Source organism: Ambystoma mexicanum, chromosome 4p, assembly GCF_040938575.1.
Source record: "Ambystoma mexicanum isolate Mex_15411 chromosome 4p, UKY_AmexF1_1, whole genome shotgun sequence".
In the NCBI taxonomy this organism is placed as follows: Eukaryota; Metazoa; Chordata; class Amphibia; order Caudata; family Ambystomatidae; genus Ambystoma; species Ambystoma mexicanum.
In genome coordinates this window covers 1,182,446,190-1,182,461,226 of record NC_090927.1, presented here as the reverse complement: position 1 = coordinate 1,182,461,226, position 15,037 = coordinate 1,182,446,190, and the positions used below count along the sequence as shown (strand labels likewise).

Here is a 15,037-nt window from a genome sequence, read left to right as displayed (position 1 = left end):
CACAGCCCTTCACCACAGACTGTGTGCCCTTCAACACTGGCACCTTGCATGGCTAGATTTGACACTGATATGCATTGCTAATCTGGGGGAGGGAAGGAGTTTGCCCAGTGTTTAGTGCTTGGCCCTTTGTTCACCAGTCTTTCTGGCAGGGCTGTTGTGTCCACAAAGACAGTATCTTCATTGGACACCAATAGCCACATCTCTGAAGAAATCCTTTGCAGGGAAAGCTCAACCATAGACAGGGTCAGACTAGGGCATACAATTGTCTCGGGCACCAACTAAAAATTGGCCCACAGTTGCAAATGGGAATTCATTCCTTTTGTGACGCTGTTTGAATAGTATCCAAGGGGGATGTTTTTGATCAAATGTGATGCAAATTGTACATTTTAAATAATATTTATTCAGCAACACTGGTCAAAACTATTAGCCGCAGAGTGAGGTAATTCAAACTGGCCCACATTGGCCATAAAAGTGCCCCACTTTGACTCCAATAACTGGCCCACAGAAGCATTTTGGGTTTTTGGTTCGACCATGGGCATGTTGTCCTATATGCCAGTCTGGGCCTGACCATAGAGCAAGCATTTATTCAGGAGGGGGAGATTGTGGAGGTCGGATGCGATAATGTTTGGTGGCAGCGGGCAGTGCGCATCAGAGGGTATATTCTCAGTGGCATAACAGCAAAGATGCAAGCTTTCACATCTTAACACTTGGATATGACAGGGTGGCGAATGAAAGAGGCACAAGTCAACTATCCTGGGTCTTGCTAATGTTGCTAATAATGATAATAACGTATGTATGGGAGGATAGCTCAGCGGCAACGTGCTCGCCTTGGAAACAAGACGACGCGAAGCAACACAGGTTCGGGTCCGCGCTTAGAAACCTCTGGGTATCAACTAAGTCATATTCCTGTAACAGCGCCTTGAAGCCCCCGGGCTGTGTGACCGCTTATAAATAAATAAAGTATGGTCTATGGCAGGCACCTCCCAAGCACTGCAAGGAGAGGTTCTTTTGTCACGCGCTTTAACGGTAGTCAATGTATCGATCCTGGAAGGATTGTAGACGAGGCGGCCATGGCAGGATGGCTATGTCTTAGGCCAGCGCTTGAGATGTGAGCTATCTTCCCGGAATAAGGAAGTCGATGCTTAATCCTCTCCCAATGAGTGCAGCAATCCTTATGCACATTGGGCCGTGCCAGATGCAGGAATACTGTGCCAGGAAAAGCAAACACTTCACAAAGGAGTGTTTACTCTTTTAAAACTAACAAAACCAAACGTTTCACAAGACAGTAAATGAAGACTGGGTTAGACCATCTCTTTGAAATGAACATCCTCTTTAATGTGGTTGTAACCGACTGTTTATTTGTTTTAAAGGGTTACTTGTTCGCTATTCATGCCACACCCAACAAAAATACCCAACCCTTCCCATACACCTAATGGTATCTTCCGTGGCTTCCCAGATCAGCGTGCCGCTTGCTACATGGGGCGGGAGCTTCAAGAGCCTGAGGTTTTATTTGTTTTTATTCTTACTGATGTTGCTGCCCCACCTCAGACAAAAAAAAAAGATTCAGTGGCTCAAGACAAGACAATGATGAGTTCAATGTTTAAGGGCAGCCTTCCTCTTCCGCAGTTCAGTAGCCTCTTCTATACAATGCCAACAAATGGACATACAAGGCCCCAGTATTTATATAAGGAACCTTCCAAAGTCCTACATCTGTTGTTTTAACCCCAAATGATGACTATATCATGACATTTGACATGCAGAACATGGCTATTTTGTCGGATTGTCAGGTATGAAACAGTAAAGTGCTTGCCTTCTCCCTCTTTGCTTGTGGATGTCACTGTAGATTAGGAATGCTTTCTGATCACACACAAGCTTGTAAAGCATTCCATGGCTAGTGCTAGGTTTTAGGGTTCCTGGAGGTTGGGGGACGCTGCATTGAGGGCTTGGGACTGTGCCATGGTCCTGCAGGCTAAACTTTGCCAGTTCTTCCCTGGTTTTTATCCAGTTTTCTGCACCTTGAAAGCAGTGCAATAGGCTAAACCAATTGAAGGGTACGGATAGATGTTTTCAGATGCGAGGAGACATATTCTGCCGGACCACTCATCTGATCAAACTCTGGCCCAATAGTAGCACTGTGTTTAGGATATTCCAACATCTACACCTATTGAAAATTGGTCTCACCTAATTGAATAGCAAGCTCATCCGAATGAAAGGGGATTTGTTTCCTTAGCCTTTCATTAAGGCTCTTTAAAGAATAAAGGCCTATCAAAATTGACAGATTTACAGACAATGTGAACATATACTACTGGGGCGGGCGCTGAAGCCATTCTGCCTACTCTGATCGCGGGCTGGGTCTCATGAGCCAAGCCTGCGTTCTGAGAAAACCAGAAGCTGCAAGCGCCTGCCCCGAAAAACCTTCCAGCAACCATCCTTTCCCTCTGGTCTCCACTACTTTTAGCTGATTCCTCTGGCAGTGGTGCCACTGCCACCACCGCACCTGCATGACATGATACGATAGGTTATTTATAACGCACTTAATACCCAGAGATTTCTAAGCGAGGACCCTGAAGGTACGCATACATATGTAATGTTGTGCTCACACTTGGAGTTTGTACTAATCACCATATGTGTTAAAAGAATGTACTTTTTGCTAAAAGAAGAGGCCTTCTCTTTTATACGGTGGCGTTTAATGGCCATATATGAATAGCAATTGCAAACTAGAAAGAGACCTGCTGACCTGGCAAGAACTTGTTTTTAACAGAAGAATTGTGTTTGGTCACTGTATGTCGAAGCATGTTGAGCCTGCTAAAACTATCTGCAGATTACGGGTGGGGAAGGAATGAGTAAGCACAGCCTCGTGCACAGAGATACACAGAGGGGCACGAGAGAGAGCGAATAACAGATAACAGGAAACCACAATAGCAGATGTTGAACTGTTGACCGTTGATGCAAAGTCATGACTGGGAGGAACCGCCTTGTGGTGGACATAATCTATGTGCAGCAATGTATGACAATGTAAAACAGATGGGTATAAAAGGACCACGATGTGCAGGGCAAAGGGCGGCACTTTGACGACTTGCTTTGCGAGACGTTTGAACTTGCTGCCCATTCGCGAATGCTTGTGCATTAATAAAGTAATGTTAACTTGGCTCTTTTCTGTCTGAGTTATTGCAGGGTCCCTCTTGTACTGGTTATGGACGGCGAGAAATCGCACCCACAATTTTGGTGTCAGAAGTGGGACGCGAAGGAGCGACAGTCCGTCACTGGGTGAGGAACGCCGCGGCGGAACCGGAGAAGGAATTGATCACGGGGCCCCAACAACTGAATCCGCACCTTTGATTGCAACCAACGCGTCATCCTTGTTTTTCCGGCTCCGTTGGCGGTGGAACAGCAGGCTGTCGCCCTTCGGGTCCGGAACACTCTGGCGGGACCCTTAAGATAAGTGGTATGGACGGATGCATGATGGAATAAGGAAATAATGATTCAGGGTTTGTGAAGAGGACGGTGGTAAGTCCGTCTATGAAGAAGTAATGTTGAAATGATGATATGATATGTTAGATACGCCAGGAGGATGTATTATTATTGTTAGCCAATAGGTGCATATTTGGGAAAGGTGAGTGTTTTAGGCAATTGTGGTATACCAACAAAATGGGTCAAGCGGCTTCCAGCAAGAGTGGTATAGGCAAGAGACACTATGCCCCTCTTGAAGGAACCCCTGCATTTGATATGTTGATTAAACATGGATTGAATTCAACATTGTTCTTAAAAGAATGGTCCGAATACACAAAAGATTTGATTGAGCATAAATGGCCAGACACCGGGTCCTTTGATGTGGACCGCATATCCAAAGTAGAAATAGAGTTAGTAAAAAGACGGGTTAGACCCGCACAGTTTGAGGCTATACGACTATGGAGGGTAGAAGCAATGCGCAGGCGCAATGCTCAGAATAAACAAAAAGCAAAGGAGCAGAAGAGAACGGTAAATCAAAAATTACATGATCTAGAGATAAAAGAGAAGGGTGAGAGGCTAGATCAGTTGGATAGACATATGATGATTAAGAACAGTGGGGGTATGTATCCTGCCGTGCCGGTGCCTCGATATGAAGATGTGATAGGGCTAGAAGCAGAACAAACAACGACTGAATTATTGTTTCCAGGAGCTACAGCTCCACCGGCAGACAGTGAGGGTGAAAGGGTGGAATTCCCAATGAAGTATGGAAACCCAGATAGGTTGATAGACCATAGGAGAACGACTACTGTAGAAAAGGATAGAGATGGAGACTTGCAAATCCTTATGACCGGGCTGTATGGCACACCCCTCAATGACAGCCTACGGGACCAATTGGGGCGTTTGACACCTTTGGAATTTAGGACAGTGGCCACTAAACTATATACCTTTTATGAGGGTAACTGTAAATTGAGAGGACAGAGTACTGCGGATCTGCCCTCAGCATATCAGGACGCTGTCGCGTTACTACCAGTGACTGCGTCCAGTGTTCAGTTATGGGGATGTATGTCCGACATAATAGCGGAAGTCATAAGGGGCGGTGTTGAATGGGAGAAGGAAAAGAGGGCATGGGAAAGAGAGGTGAGGGAAAGAGAGGCTAAACTCAAAGATGCAGACCAGGCGGGCCAAAACGTAGCTAATCGTATGATAGCATCCATACACTCGCAGTCCATGTCCACCCTGGTGAGTCTGATGGAGGGCCTTGGCTGGCCTATACAAGTAAACGTAATTAAATATCTTCTTATTAGGGTGGATGATATAGAAGAGGAAAAGGAGCCTAGATATGTGTCCCAGTGGAATAGGATTAGGACGGAATTGGATAAGAAACTGCTATCTAATATAAGAGTGGATGATTCAGGGGCGGAAGAATGGAGGATGGCTAAGGTGGAGAAACTATTAAAAGATTATAAAAAAATAAAAGAGAAAACTCTTAGTCACCAGTCCTCTGCTTCATCACCAGTGCAGGCCCTTGTGAGTGAACAAACAAATACAGAAAAGTCACTATTAATGCCAATGAGAGAGTGCCAACCCACCATAGAGGCAGCCACTGGTAACATGATGCGCACCTATGTGTATGTCCCTTTATCCCGAATTGAATTAATGCATATCACCAAGTCCATCCCCGACCCCCGTATAGACCCGGCAGGATTCTACAAAGAAGTGGGAAAGTTATTCAGACCAGGGTTATTTACCGTAGAGGATGTAGATAACATATTGTTAGCCATTGTCCCAGAAGAAATATGGACCCCCTTTCGTGCCAAAGACAATGAAACAATAAAATGGAAAGATGTAATGGATGCGAGCAAAAATAGAAAACTGCATGAGGAATATCCTGAACCCCTAAGGGGGCATGGCATGGCAGTCCTGAGGGCTCTAGAAAAGGTGTTACCCCCATTTGATGTGAATGTGGAGAAACTGTCCGCTGTGATACAGGGTGCAAGTGAGGAGGTAGCACAGTACTTTCTGCGTTATGAAGCAGCATTCAAAGCGCACAGTGGGCTAGAGATAGGGTCTGAAACGGGCCAACGGTACTTTGCCACAAACTTTGTAGAGGGGCTCCACGGGCCAATTCAGGAGAACATTAGGAGGGCAGAAAGTACATGGATGACTAGGAACCCCCGGGATCTCCTCGAAATGGCTAGGTATTACGAAAGAGGGGAAAGAGTGAAGGGACAACAAAAGGCACGACAAGAGAAGGATTTAAAAACCAAAGTGTTGATGCAACAGTTGCATCAAGGGCCCCAAGGCAGGTATAACTACAATAATAACGGCCCGTCACAGGGCTATAGCAGCAACATGATAGGGGGCCAAGGGACAGGAAGAGGTACAGTGCAAGGAGGTGCGCTATATGGGAGGAGGGATGGGCTACCCCAAGATGTATGTGCCTTCTGCAAGAGACCCGGACACTGGAAATCCCAGTGTCCCCAGAGTGGTGGGAGAGGAAGGGGCGTACGGCCCCCTTCACAGACAACATTTGCCCCAGGAAATAGGACTGGTGGGTACGGCAACCAAGACAATAGAATGTTTAAACCCCCTCAACCCAATGCCTTTGACGGACAAGCAAGAGGGGATGTTCCCTGGCCGGCCCCGCCTCCCCCCAATCTACTGTATCAGCCACAACAAACGACACAAGTACAAGGTGTATGCCAGGGTGAAGAATGTGGAGAAGGGGTATACTATAACAATGATTTTCAGGATAACACAAGCGATATGTCCTGAGGATGCCGGAATGAGATAGCGGGAGTGGTGCAGGTTCCTATAGACCAAAGGGGGCCTTATGCCTCTATTAGGATCGGCCCCCACCGAAACTTGAGATGTCTGGTAGACACGGGAGCTGGAAACAGGCACACCTGATTATACTAAGAGATTTTGCCTTTTTGTTGATGAACAGGAAGGTTGCGCTGTGTCAGTCTTGACACAGGAACAAGGGGGTAAACAGAGACCATGTGCATATTTTTCTAGCACTCTGGACTCAGTAGCTCGAGGCCTACCCCCATGCATGAGAGCAGTAGCTGCAGCAGCGACAGCCCTAAAACAAAGTGCAGGTATCATCCTAGGGAGTGAAGTAACAGTAAAAGTTCCACATACGGTAGATGTTCTTCTGAATAGAGTGCATACACAGCATTTGACTACAGCTAGACTCACACAGTATGAGATGATCCTGTTTGCCAGTAATGTAAAAATTGAACGGTGTAACACTTTGAATCCAGCGACACTGCTTCCTTTGCCCACCTCACCTGATGACATTAGGCATGATTGTGTGATTCAAATGGAAGAACACACTAAGGGTAGAGCAGACCTGCAAGACACCCCGCTGGTTGATAATGAGGGTATATTATTCTGTGATGGTTCCTGTTTCAAACTGCCAAATGGGGAGACAACAGCAGGGTATGCAGTAACTACAGGGGAACGGTTGATTGAGAGTGGGAAAGTGTGTGAAAAATCAGCCCAGGCAGCAGAATTAATTGCGCTAACGAGAGCATTAGTGTTAAGCAGCGGCATGAAAGTGACAATTTATACTGATTCAGCCTACGCGCACGGGGTGGTTTCCAGTTTTGGTAAACTCTGGGGAGAGCGTGGGTTTTTAACCTCCCAAGGTGATACTATTAAACATGCCCGATTGATTGCTGAATTATTGCAAGCCCTTACGCTGCCCAAAATGGTGGCCGTAGTGAAGTGCTCAGCGCATAAAAAAACACTGGATTATGTCACGCAGGGAAATTCTTTGGCTGACCAGATGGCTAAACTAGCTGCCACAAGGGACACTCGGTGGGAAGCCCGACAGCTCATAGTGGGGAGGGATGTGACTATGGAAGGGACGAAGGAGCGCGTAAAGGAAATCCAAGCAGATGCAACCATTGAAGAAAGACTATCTTGGCACAAGGATGATCAATATGAGGAGACGGTAGATGGGCTATGGGCACATACCAAAACGAACACCTGGGTACTACCTGACGCATACTTACCTGTGATAGTGAGCGTGGCTCATGGTCCAACCCACGTTAACGCAAGAACTATGGAAGAAGTTTTAAGTACTGTGTGGTACAACAAAAGATTGGGAATGTATTGTCGCCAATGGGCAAAACAATGTGAAATATGTGTTTTATATAATGTGGGGAAAGGTGTACCGGCCCCGGCGGGCCACAGTAAGTTACCCACCTGCCCTTTTGAGGTGGTGTATATGGACTTTATACAGCTGGAGCCTGTAAATAAACATTCCTACTGTTTGGTGATGAAATGTGGGTTCTCAGGATGGGTGGAAGCATATCCCCTGCGGGACAATAGTGCCACCTCCACAGCACAATGCATATTGAAACACTGGATGCCCTTGACTGAAATGGCCGGATGCATTGTCTATTGCATTATTGAGTATGCGTACTATGCCTAAGCGTACACATGGTTTATCTCCTTTCGAAATTGTTATGGGGCGCCCACCAAGTATTGGGACCCCCAAATCACCTAAGAGATTGTCTGAGCAAGCATGGCCTGCATTACAACAGTACTGTATTGGGTTAACTAATAGACTGATTTCTATTAATGCACAGGTGAACGCAGTAGCTCCATCTCCTCTGATAGGAGAAGGTCACGACGTGCAGCCCGGTGACTGGGTTGTTATAAAAGCCTTCGATCACACCAGCGGACTGCAACCCAGATGGAGGGGCCCGTTTCAGGTTCTCCTCGCAACACAAACTGCGGTAAAAGTTGATGGCAAACCGCACTGGTACCACGTGAATCACGTCAAGAAGACGCTGCCACTATTGATTCCTCCAGAAAAGGGAACCGACAAACCGCAGGTTGCAAGTGTACTGCCAGATGCCAGTGACAGGTGTGCCCATCGCCTCCGATCCCGTGACGTGTATGTGCCAAGCAACGTGTAAGGACACTGTTTTGAACTTTGATCATTAGGGAGATGAACATTTGGACTCTCTTGTTGGTTTTAGCAGAATTGTGCCTTACTGAAGACGACGGGCTTGTAGCCTGAAGGGCCTTCGGCGTTCCCCTCCTGGGACAGGCACTACGAGACGTGGGACAGATCGGATGAAGGTTTTCAGTGAGACCTACCACTACTAGAGTAATAAGGACACTGGTGCTTTAAATAGGGGATATTGCTATATCGCTAGGTTGCAACTGATATACGCTGTATACTGAGCCATATACTGAACTATGTCTACACCCGTGTATGCTGGTTTAGTCCCTGAATGGATAAGTGTATGCTCCTCAAACACAGAAGGTAAGAGGAAAATACCAGTTTGTACCACAAGAGGCAAAATTTTGTTTTCTGTATGCACGATAGTAGTACTAATAGCATTTGCCATAATATTCTGGTATCTGGAACATCCATCTAGATATGAATTAAAGAACCTGTTGCCCGAGTCAAATGAAACAGGGAGAACAGATTGGGTCAAGAGCAGGAATCGAGATGCCTATGACCAACACGACCCGGAAGACTATGCTAAAAATGAATACGTGAAGATAATAAACACAACATATGGGGTAGTGAATAAAACTGATTGCTGGATCTGCACCCACATGCCCCGACATAGCAGTGAAGGCATCCCAGTGTACGCATCGCCAGTTACTGAGGATGCCGGGTGTACATTAATTTACATGAGAATAGTGTCAGCACAGCAATACATGATACCGAATACCGCTTGTTATGTTAGAGGAGAGAACAAAACCCTTCTAAAGGAAAAGATACGCTATAAAATCAAAACTGAGGGAATCGGGCTTGCACCTGCTATGGTACAGATAGTAAGAGAACCTCCTCCCCCTATCACCATCACACAAGAGTTTAGGCCAAAGAATATATGTTTTAAGAGGAGCGCAAGAGGTAATCAAAGAATGATCTCGGGGTGCAGTCAAATGGTGAATCTAAATAACTACACAAAGGGATTGTTACAGATTGAAGGACATGCCTACGTCTGTAACAAGAGGGCTTATTTGTGGTTAGCCAAAGATTTTGTTGGGGTATGTTACATAGCCAGAATAATGCCGGCTGTGATGGTATATGCCCCGTCTACTCTGCATAAAGAAATACACAGCAGAAATAAACGAGCAGTAAACCCAAAAATTCCTACGTATCAACCTACAGGATGGGAAACGTTTATAGATCTGATGGGGGTCCTGGTTCCTCCAGCGGGCATCTTTATGAACAGTCAAGAAATCCAAAAGCTAAACAGGGCCCTTGAGTTCGTAATCGAAGAATCTGCAGACCTAATGGAAAACATTACTTATGAAATGAAAGCAATTCGGCTAGTGGCTCTCCAAAATAGGTATGTCTTAGACATACTCACTGCAGAAAGGGGCGGAGTCTGTTTTTTGGTGGGATCCCAATGCTGTGTTTACATACCAGAAGGGAGTACAGGAATCCTGGATGGAGTAAACAAACTGCATAAAGTGGCGGATAGCATCCACCAGGAGGAAGGGTCAGGAGATAGCTGGTGGATGAAGCTCCTGAAAGAAATTGGATGGCAACTTCTTACGCCTATACTGGTTCTAGCGGCAATAGTTGTAGGAATTTGTCTCTGCATCCAATGTTTCCCGGTATGTGTGTCGTGCTGTGTTTCCATGTGTTCTTCCAGCATAACGCGCCTAAATCCAATGGATAAAAGCCATGTACAACAGGAATTTTTTGACATGGGAGGCCTGGAGAAGATTATGGTACATACAGTATGTGATGATGTTGCTTTCCTGCCATCTGCTTATGCTAGGAAGGTTTAGATTGATGCTCAAGTGTGAGCAAAGGGTGGATTGAAGGTACGCATACATATGTAATGTTGTGCTCACACTTGGAGTTTGTACTAATCACCATATGTGTTAAAAGAATGTACTTTTTGCTAAAAGAAGAGGCCTTCTCTTTTATACGGTGGCGTTTAATGGCCATATATGAATAGCAATTGCAAACTAGAAAGAGACCTGCTGACCTGGCAAGAACTTGTTTTTAACAGAAGAATTGTGTTTGGTCACTGTATGTCGAAGCATGTTGAGCCTGCTAAAACTATCTGCAGATTACGGGTGGGGAAGGAATGAGTAAGCACAGCCTCGTGCACAGAGATACACAGAGGGGCACGAGAGAGAGCGAATAACAGATAACAGGAAACCACAATAGCAGATGTTGAACTGTTGACCGTTGATGCAAAGTCATGACTGGGAGGAACCGCCTTGTGGTGGACATAATCTATGTGCAGCAATGTATGACAATGTAAAACAGATGGGTATAAAAGGACCACGATGTGCAGGGCAAAGGGCGGCACTTTGACGACTTGCTTTGCGAGACGTTTGAACTTGCTGCCCATTCGCGAATGCTTGTGCATTAATAAAGTAATGTTAACTTGGCTCTTTTCTGTCTGAGTTATTGCAGGGTCCCTCTTGTACTGGTTATGGACGGCGAGAAATCGCACCCACAACCCGGGGATCGAACCTGTGTTGCTCCGTGTCGTCTTGTTTCCAAGTCGAGCATGTTGCCCCTGAGCTATCCTCCCGAGACCAGGTATTCATGGAAATGGAAGAAGGTCTCTGCGTGGTGCCCTGCCTTCCATTTCCACAGAGGTCATCTGAGGTGAGTATTTCTTTAAATGAATGAGACGCCGCGAGCGTACAACCCGGTCAGTGAAGCAAATAGATTGCTATCAGCACCCCAGATTAAAAACTAAAAAAGCATGGAGGTGATGCTTTGGATCAATCAGAACCTCTGCCATTGCTCTGGTCATCCTTTCATACCACCGTTTGCAAATCGGCCTTATCCCGGTCACAAATGCAAGCAGCGCTGGCCAACTTGCTAGACCACAAGGACCTAAAAATACCGGTGGTGGCTTGTGTTCCAGTCCAGAGGAGACATGGCCTATCTGTTGAGATTGTACTGAACCTTTTGGTGGCAGAACCAAGACTCCTTTGATAATGTCTTGTCACCTTCAGTAATGGCACTAAACAATTATGGCAATGATAGTGGTAATGTTTAATTCAAAGCCTTGCATCTATCACTTTTTGATTTTACTACATTCTGCCGTCTAGAATTACATTTTTCTCACTGCCAACCTTATTTTTCACTTTTACTCATGCAGTTAAAGCAGCACAATAAATACTTTGAATGTAATTTGTAAGATTCCTCAGTCGGTTGATGCACCTACTGCAGAAACCTGCTGTTATTTGTTTGATACAGATAACCATAGTATTAAGCATGATGTAAGTAACAGCTATATTTCTACACAACAATTATCATCCATTAAATTACAGAAATTAACTTTTTGGTTTAATAAAATAGCTTTACCTTGTAACTGATATGTTGGGAATGTAAGTAAGGTGAACAGTACAGTTAATACAATAGTGACAGAAAATTGCTGGAGAGTTGTAAGCTGTGTGCTCGGCAGGGAGGCGTAGTTGGCAAACTTGAAAGAAGACAGCACGGCAGAGGTTCCTCGCGATGGTGGTCAGTTGGGGTAGCAATGAAGGAGTCCAGGAAATCACGACGCGTCCGGCAGGGCCACATTGCCTTTTTAACAGTGCACTTCTTGCCCGGTTGCCGAGGCTTGTGTGGCTCGCAATTGTTTCCACAGCCAAGGGCGTGTTTTGCCCCACCCTCGACTGGTTTCTGGCAGCTACTACTGCAGCCGCCTATTTGCGGGAGACTTCCTGGCACCTCCCGCTCCGCCCACCCTGTGGCCTGCTTTCACCTGCTTGAACAACAATGTTCTACCTCACTTTGTCGTCCTGCTAATGCGTTTTTATGACTGTGTGGTATAAATCGCAGTGCAGGCCAAGCAAACAACCCCTCATCAGGCCTCCTGCAGTGCAGCCTTTCAGGATGCTCATCGCTCTCAAGTTGCTGCAAGCCACTCAAGAGTTGACACCACAGGAGAGGCCTCCCTTCTAGGGGGACGGCAGGAAGTGACCTCGGATGGGCCTGGCCCTCCCAACCCCCCGGCTGGCACCAAACTTGATAACGATGCATAACATTCTAACAGATTAACTTACAAAGAAGAAAGCCACATTTGGAACAATTTTCATTTCCAATTTGTAGTTTGGCAGATCAATAGGCATGTTCACAAATTGAACATGACCATAGTCTAGAATAAATGTCTATACCGTACCAGGATTAACATGGAATAATATCCTGATCTATGCTCTTAATAGCAGGAATTGTTCCACTATGCAAATCAGACAATTTTGTTAGATGAATGTCATGATTACTTCATTTGTTTGTTTCCTTAATTTAAGAATTTTGTTCTGTTTCACAAATTCTGCTTTTGAATGTGTCTCTTCGTTCACTGATTCTATTTTTCTTTCATTTTATTTAGGATCAGTTCTATATACATGTATGTTTCAATTATATATGTACTTTTAACAAACCTTAATGTAGGATGTTGTTCTTTGGTTTTCCTTTCTTTAACTAATTGTATTAACAATGAACTTTGATTCAACTGTAGCGTGTTCTCGCTGTGTTGTTCCCTTTGTGACTCATTGAGCACAAAAAAAGCCCTTTTCCTTAACTGTATTTAAAAATAACAATGAAATGAAAATTGTTCCAAATGTGGATTTCTTCTTTGTACTTTCTACCCCTAATCCACATTAGCTCCAGGGGGTACCCCTATTGTTTGTATTCTAATATTCTAACAGAACACTGCTAATATATTTCTTTACCAATAACCAATAGCTGCTACCTGGCTTCTCACCCATGCTCAAGTTATGCGGTTTTGTAAATAAAGGTATGTGTATCCAAGGTGTGGGTTATCATTACCTGCCTTAGGTAGCAGCCATGCTCAAGATCTTAGTAGCATGTACAATCTCAAAATCCCTGAAACAGCGGTACAACTTCTGAAAAGTACTTCATGATCATTTAGCCTTGTGTATAGTGTATGACCTTGCCACATCCCTAACAAAGGGTGGAGGGATTTCTGGGATTGATGGCCACAAGACCGAATTTTGATTGGCTTAAAAAAGCCTGGACATTTCCTACAATGTATAGTCGCCAACGTCACTAGTCTCCAATGATTTCTTATCACTAGACCATTGACTAACATCTGGGGGTTTCTTAAAATGTATGACTTTGGGGCCCGTGGGAGAAATGTTGAAAAGGAATGCTAGTTCTTACTATAGGATGCCAGCACCACAGATACCTGCATTTCATCACCATGAGAATATTGTCGAACAGTGTTTCCAAATAATAATTTCAGATCTTATCAAATGCTTCATGATGGATTCCCCCTGGTTCCAGGTGCTGTAATAATGGGTGTTATTATTACCCAATTTAATTGTATTCAATGCATCCAGGAAGGATGAAAAGCTGAGCCAGCCCTCAGCAGGGTTCAATCTTGTGATGTTCAGGCTGGCCCATGTCAAATGCAAGCATTTCATTTGTGAACTATAAATACTGTATGTTCCTGCTATGGCAGGGGTCTGCAACCTTTGGATCTCCAGATCTTTTAGACTACAACCTCCCTCAGCCCTACGAGAATAGTCAATGGTGAGGGCGTAGTGGAGTTGTCCAAAACATCTGTAGAGCCGCAGGTTGCTAACCCCTATTATGGCTTCGAGCCAGTCGAATAATTATGCTATATTCCACTAGTGCGACTTCACAGCATGAGGAATATATCATTTTCTATGTCCCTGGTGGAGTGCAGAAGGTGGGGGTGAGGGTTGACAACAGATGCAGAGGCGGAGGGTAAATGGACAGGCAGTTTAGGATCTAGTTGTCCATGCATCACTCATCCATCCTGTACTGCCAGTACACAGGGGCAGTACACAGGGAGCTAAAGAGACCTTCAGGCCGCTACACACAACATAACTTCGTAGACGGGCATCTATCAAGAAAAGGGCGTTATCTCACCACCGGGTCCGGGTAACATCATAGACAGGGGCACGGGCTAATCCCACATGCTGGCGACTAATTTCACTTTTGTGTGCTGCCTCTAAAAAGAGATATTAGACCGACTATTTGAGTGGTGTGAGGATACTTACCTGCTCGTGGGGGGAGGCGTTAGGCACGACTGAGCAAGAGTTACACTTGTTTGATATGCTCACCAGTAAGCCCACAGAGTACCTGGCTATGTTGCTTACATAGGTTTATCCGGCGCCTTGGCATATGTTCATCTGGAGCCTTTTGTGGAATTCAAGAGAGAAGACGCTTAACATGGGGCCTCTGCATATCTTGGAAAAAACCTAATGGTGATCATAGGGGGCCTTGGAGATTTGGGGGAATGGGGTGGACATTCGAGGCCATTTTTGCCAGGGAGAGGGGTGAGACAGGAGTGTGTTTTGGAACCTCTAATCAGGCTTCTTTATGTATGACCTATATGTTAGTCTATGTGCCGTTGGAGCTATCCCTGTAATGGCAGGTTGCGTTATGGCTATTTGTCTCCATGCAGACAATGGGCCTCATTCCGAGTATGGTGGTAGTCATGGCGCTATTTGGGCCATGATTACCTCCCATACCGGTACCGACTCCGACCTGGTTCAATGGGGACTTACCAGTGTAGTCTGACCTTTGCGGGACCGGTACGCCCTGATTGAAAAATCCATTCCCCATTCCCATTTG

General features: G+C 45.4%; 1 long non-coding RNA gene across 1 annotated transcript; it reads left to right on the top strand.

Annotated features, from left to right (window-relative positions):
• The first annotated feature begins 2,580 nt into the window (after positions 1–2,580).
• On the top strand, positions 2,581–10,841 carry LOC138453717 (uncharacterized). Its single transcript, XR_011260504.1, has 2 exons — positions 2,581–3,134; positions 8,052–10,841. It is a non-coding gene; the product is annotated as an uncharacterized lncRNA (long non-coding RNA).
• The last annotated feature ends 4,196 nt before the right edge of the window (positions 10,842–15,037 follow it).